This window comes from Urocitellus parryii, chromosome 5, assembly GCF_045843805.1.
Source record: "Urocitellus parryii isolate mUroPar1 chromosome 5, mUroPar1.hap1, whole genome shotgun sequence".
Lineage (NCBI taxonomy): Eukaryota > Metazoa > Chordata > Mammalia > Rodentia > Sciuridae > Urocitellus > Urocitellus parryii.
In genome coordinates this window covers 62,810,044-62,816,751 of record NC_135535.1, presented here as the reverse complement: position 1 = coordinate 62,816,751, position 6,708 = coordinate 62,810,044, and the positions used below count along the sequence as shown (strand labels likewise).

The 6,708-nt window shown below is 43.1% G+C and overlaps 1 pseudogene; it reads left to right on the top strand.

Annotated features, from left to right (window-relative positions):
* Nucleotides 1-5,756: 5,756 nt before the first annotated feature.
* Nucleotides 5,757-6,365, top strand: LOC113189721 (large ribosomal subunit protein eL18 pseudogene; annotated as a pseudogene).
* The last annotated feature ends 343 nt before the right edge of the window (nt 6,366-6,708 follow it).

Below are 6,708 nucleotides of genomic sequence, written 5' to 3'. Positions count from 1 at the left end.
CATAATTCCTCAGGAGGGACAGGCTGCGCTAGTGGTGGCTTCTGGTTTGTAGCACGCACTGGAGGGAGGTGTTGGGGGAAGGATTTACGGCTCTAATGCGTTCTGCCTGTTGCTGTACTGTGGAAAGAATGCTCTCCGGGATTTCTTCCTCTTTCTGTGTTCACAACCACCTGTGAGATAGCTCTAGTGTTATGCACACCTTACAGGAGAAGAAAATAAAGCTCGCGACGGTTGGAACTGTCCTGATCCTTATTCTGTGTTGTCATTATACCACTGCTGGTCACCATTCAGGGCACGAGAAATTCAAAATTGTGGCAGTAGTTTTCTCTTTGCTCCAACTTCAGGGACACATCTTGTTCTACACTGTTGACCATTTTCTTGCAACTTGAGGGTTGCTGTGCCGAGGGGTTGCTGACAGAACTCACACACCCAGACAGGGCTCCCCTAGAGTGGCCCCTGGGTCTAGGAAGAGGATGTATTGCCTGAGTTGGTGGTGGGAGCTGTGGAATGAGAAACATGACGTTGAATAGGGAACTTGGTATAATTCAGGACCTGTCACCACTCACAAACAAGCCACTTACAGGAGCCTGTTTGCCCAAGCCTTTTAACTGGCTTAAATTAATTAGGATAACAATACAGTTCGTTGTTCTGCTTTTCTGTGGAAGAGGTGAAAGATTTACAGTCCTCCCACACACCTCAAGTTGCATTAAAGACTTGAGCATCCTTTCCCCCTGTCCGCTTCCTACAAGTCTTTATTCAGAGGCATTCAGAGTTATCTCCCTGTCTAGGTGTTAAGGGATTACAGTCTAAGGATTGATTTTTCTCTTCTTAGCTGCCTGCTTTAATTTTTTGCTGCACTAACTTACGGGACTTTCCCAAGTTTTTTTTTTTTTTTTCCTTTTATGACTGAATAGGGTATCTGGGGCCTGCCCTTTGGTGCCTTTCATCTGAAGATCTCCAAGCACTTAATAGGTTACTGGGCTGTGCAAGCATTAAGGTGACGTGTCTGTGTCATTAGTCAAGATTTACGAGTTAGGGAGCAAGCTGCTGGATGAGGAGATGGCTTGAAGTCCTGGGGTGGGCTAAGAGTAGGGCCTGTTCACGGACTCACATCTCAAGTGGATTTGAAGTTTTCATTTTCCACTCAAAGTAAAGGCTCATAAAAAACAAACAACAATGACAAAAACCAAAAACAAATGCAGAAACCCTCAGTCTCAGAGCTAAAATGATAGTAACCTATTTATTGGATGCCTGCAATGTGTTTAATCAGCCTCATTTTATAGTAGGCCCTATTGTTATCCTCATTTTACGTAGGATGAAATTGAGGTGTAGACAGTTAAGTGACTTGCCTTGAGTGGTAGAATCAGGACTCAAGCACAAATAGTCAGTGTACCATGTTCACACCCAAGAAATTCTGGTATGTGTTATTATTTATTGATTGATTTGTGGTGCTGGGATTGAACCCAGGGCCTCTCATGTGCTAGGCAAGCTCTACCATTGAGCTACTTCCCCAGCTCTTTTACTTTTATTTTGATATAGGGTCTGCCAAAGTTCCTGAGGCTGACCTTGAATTTGTGATCCTGTTGCCTCACCCTCCTAAGTAGCTGCAATTACAGGCACATGCCACCACACCTGGTTGGTATGTGTTGTTAATTCCCATTGCTCTAAGAACAGTGCTGTTAATCAGGCAACAAGTATTCACTGAGCATTTATGTGCTCAGTGCAAGGCACAGGTAATGTGAAACAGATTTATCTAACAAATGTGTCAAGTACCTTGCTAGGTAGTCAATAAATCTTATTGAAAGAATGAATATAAAATATAGATATATGAAGGACAGATTGGATTTGGATAGTTTGGCAAGATAAGGACTGGAAAGGGCAACCTTGGGCTGGGGTTGTGGCTCAGCGGTAGAGTGCTTGCTTCGCATGTGCGAGACCCAGGGTTCGAGCCTCAGCACCACATAAAAATAAATAAGTGAAATAAAGGTGTGGTGTCCAACTACAACTAAAAAATAAACATCAAAAAAAAGGGCAACCTTATTCTAAGTTGAAGCAAAGGTTCAGAAATGGGAATGGATAGTGTTTATTGTAGTCTAGAGAGGTGCATAAATTAGCATATTTTTAAAAAATATTTTTTTTGTTGTAGATGGACACAATACCTTTATTTTAGTTTTATGTGGTGCTGAGGATTGAACCTAGTGCCTTCCACATGTGAGGCGAGTACTCTACACTGAGCTACAACCCCAGCCCATAGAAAATTAATTTTAATTCTTTTATTTAATATTTATTTTTTAAATATCAAAATTGTGGTTGGACACAATACCTTTATTTTATTTATTTATTTTTATGTGGTGCTGAAGATTGAACCCAGGGCCTTGCATATGCTAGATGAGCACTTTACTGGTGAGCCACAGCCACAGCTCTAATTTTAGTTCTTTAAAAAAACTCAAATTATTGGTAATGGCTGTATTGAGGAGAACTCTGAAGAAAGAGTGCTGGGGCTGGGGTAGTGGCTCAGTGGTAGAGCACTTGCCTAACATGGGTGAGGCACTGGGTTTGATCCTTAGTACCACATAAAATAAATGAAATAAAGTATTGTGTTCAAATACAACTAAAAAAAAAAAGAAAAGAAAAAGAAAGAGTGCTGGGACTAATTAGTAATGTCTGCCATGTACTCTATTTAGAAGATGTCAGTTGTAGTAGATTGATACTGTTTGGAGTTATGTCCTCTCTCCTCTGCCCACTGCCGTGTGACTTACAGTATCTCTTGTGAAGGAGTAATATGCCTCATTTCGTTGACTTTGGGCTTGGTCATGTTTCCTGTCTTGGCAGATGGAATGGAGCAGATGTGACTCATGTTACAGTCAAGCACCCGAGTTTCCTCTTTTTTTCTCTGCCACGAGAATGGGCCTATTGCACATGAAGTTTTCTATTTCTGCCTGGGTCCTGGGATGAGACCTATGGAGCAGAGCTGCAGCCTACCCACAGCCCACAAATACCTAAATCTGAGATAAATCTTTGTTGTAAGTCACCGAGATTTGGAGTTGGATTTTATTGCAGCAAAGCTGACTAATAGCCTTGGCTAGATAGTGGCAGATAAAGTTTGAAAGGTAGGTTTAAACCAGAGTCGAAGAGCATCTTAAATGCCAAGTGAGGTGGAGCCTGCTATGGTGTTTATCGGAAGTGTTTCTCTCTTTAACACAGAGCTGCACCACGTTTTCTAGTTTCTCACTTCTCTTCCCAGGTCTGGCCTCTGAAACTTCATGAGGGAAATCCCTCATGTTCTTTCCTTGTGCGGTTGATGCATATGATCTTAAGTGCAGTGACCTTGAAAGCTACATGTTAAGGATGTTAGAGCTGCCGAGCTGGGGGCATGGTGCATGCCCGTTAACCAGGAGGGCTAGACAGGAGGATTGTAAGTTCGAGGCTAGACAGGGCAACTTAGCAAGACTCTGTTCCAAAATAAAATTAAAAGGGCTGAGGATGCAGCTCAGGGGGTAGAACACTTGCCTAGAATGTGCCAGGACAAGGCCTTGGTGGAGCTCCTGGGTAAAAGAGACATGGTTTCTTGAATCCTCACCAGGCACAGAACTGCCCACTCCTCAGGGTCATTATTTTGTACTTCACTTGACCAATATGTCAATTTCTAAATTTGGGGCTTATTTTTACAGCAGGTGGTGTTTTCTTAATAAATTCATCAAGTTCAAAGGTTTGAACTTGGGACTGGGGTTGTGGTTCAGTGGTTGAGTACTTGTCTAGCATGGGTGAGGCACTGGGTTCAATCCTCAGCACCACATAAAAATAAATAAATATACAATTCGACGTTTTTCTTTTTTCTTACTTTTTTTAGAGGTTTGAACTTAATTCTCATCAGAATGGGAAGTTAGTCACTAATGATTTTTTTTTTTTAAAGAGAGAGTGAGAGAGGAGAGAGAGAGAGAGAGAGAGAATTTTTTTATTTTATTATTTTTTAGTTCTCGGCGGACACAACATCTTTGTTGGTATGTGGTGCTGAGGATCGAACCCGGGCCGCACGCATGCCAGGCGAGCGCGCTACCGCTTGAGCCACATCCCCAGCCCCACTAATGATTTTTGAGCAGAAGAATAATTCTGTGAGGGCTGGGGCTTGTAGCTCAGTAGCAGAGCGCTTGCCTAGCAGGTGTGAGGCACTGGGTTTCATCCTTAGCACCACATAAAAATAAACAAATGAAATAAAGGCATTCTGTCCATCTATAACTAAAAAGAAAAATTAAAAAAATAATCCTGTGAAAGAAGGAAGTAATAGGGATCAAAGTTATAGGGATCAAATATTTCTGAGTGAGTTTGAAAGATTTGGGGACTTTTTTTTTTTTAGAGTTGAGGAAAACTGACATGATTTTATTTATTTTTTCAGTATTAGGGATTGAACCCAGGGGTCCTTCACCACTGAACCACTGAGCTGTATCCCCAGACCTCTTGTTTTTAAAAATGTTCATTTTGAGACAGTTTTACCAAGTTGCCTAGGCTGTCCCTGATCTTATGATCTTTCTGCCTCAGCCTCCCAGCCTGGAATAATATTTGAAGGGCTCTCAGGGTCTGTAGAAGGAGTTGCTGAAAAATGAATCCTATTTTCCTGAAAAAAAAATTTTTTGAGGTGCTGGGGACCAAAGCTGGGATCTCTCACATGCTAGGCAAGTGCCAAAGGCAACAGCCCCAATGACATAGGACTTCACACTAGGCCTACCTCTTCAAGGTTTCACACTCTCAACGTGGCTACTCGGGGACTCAGCTTCCAAGATGTGATCCCTTGGGGACAAACCACGTCCAAGCCATAGCAATGTCTTTAGTTCTTTCTTTATTACTTGGGAGCAACATGTGATCCTCTGATAGTTCATCTACCTATTCCTTCATTCATCTTTATTAAATAAATTTGCAAAAAAGCATTATGGGTCAACTGTTGGAATCATAGCCAGTGACATTTGTAACTTTCTACATTCTTGAATATGTTCATAGTATTTATAACCAACACTATGAATGGATCATATTATTATTGTTATGTAATTTTTATTGATGAAGAAACAAAAGCTCACAAATAGTAAATAACTTGGCTGCAGCCATATAGCTAATATGAGATTCAAATCAAGAATTTCTGACTCCCAAGTGCTTTTCTATATCTTCTACATCCATCACAGTCTGAATTCAACAGTGCCTCAGGCCTGGTTTTTAATTTTTATTTATTTTTTGGTCATTTTGGCCTCAGTGTCTCAATTCATGCATCGAGGAAGATGTACCTGCTATAAGGGACAACCCCAAGATCGCAATGTCTTCACGCCACAACGAATTCTATTTCACGTAAGCCTGTGTGGATATTTGTGATCAGTGGACTCAAGAATCTAGATCTGTTCATGGTGTGGATCTGCTATCTTAATGATGTGGCTTCAGGTTGCCTGGGTGTCTTCCCACCAGCATCCAAGGAAGAGTGCGCCTGTGGAGAGGGCACAGCCACCCTTCTGTGTCTTGAAAGTAACACATCACTTCTATTTGGAATCTGTTGGTAAGAAACAGCTCTGTGGTCTCTTGTTCCAAAGGCCCACCCCACTCTCTATCCAGTGGGTTAAGCCAACATTCTAGAATTAGAGTTGTTTCTCTCTGGAGAGAAGGCTTTTCAGTGATTCTAATCTGGGCCCAATGTTCCTTTCTGTCATTAATTTGCTCTTAAAGGAGAAGATGAAGAATGATTTAGGGCTTTCTGGACCAGGCCAAGCTGCAGCGCCATCATGGGAGTGGACATCTGCCACAAGGACCGAAAGGTTTGACCCAAGGAACCCAAGAGCCAGGACATTACCTAAGGCTGTTGGTCAAGTTGTACAGGTTTCTGGCTACACCAGCCAATTCCACTTTCAACCGAGTTGTACTGAAGAGGTTGTTCATGAGTCCCACCAAAAGGCGACCTTTCTCCCTCTCCCAGATGATCGGGAAGATGAAGCATCTTGGAGGAGAAAACAAAACGGCTGTGGTTGTGGGGACCATAACAGATGACCAGCGTGTTCAGGTAGTGCCCAAACTGAAGGTATGGGCACTGGGCATAAGCAGCCAAGCACACAGCCTCATCTTCAAGGCCGTGGGCAAGATCCTCACCTTCGACCAGCTGGCCCTGGACTCCCCCAAGGGCAGTGGCACAGTCCTGAGAGGTGTACCGGCATTTTGGTGAGGCTCCCAGGACCCTATTCAGCCACACCAAGCCCTATGTCCCTTCCAAGGGCTGGAAATTCAAGCATGCCAGTAACCGGAGGGTCAGCCCTGGCTACAAAAACCAACCCTGGATCTTACTGTTAATACAGAGATTTCTAATTCTGGAAACAAATCAAAACAAAAAGAAGATTTAGAAACCAAAGTGCTGGGGAGAAACAGAGGAGCTAATCATAGATAAAGATTCTGCGCATGCGCGTGCAGTTAGCGCCCAGAGGAGCAGGGTTGGAATTGCAGACCACAGGTGTTCACCCGCATTGTACATCAAACATTTGCTCAGTGATTAGATCACTAGAAATCCATCAAAATCCACGGAGAACCCCCTCCCCGGGTCTTAGCCCCTCTCTCCGTAGAGGAATCATCTTTATCTTCTGGTTGCACCCCTATTACTCGGTTGAGATGGTCGTAATCGAAAAGAAAATCACTGGGTGGCCCCCCCTTCTCAGCTCACGGTGACTTCCTTGGGTGCCTGGGTCGGTG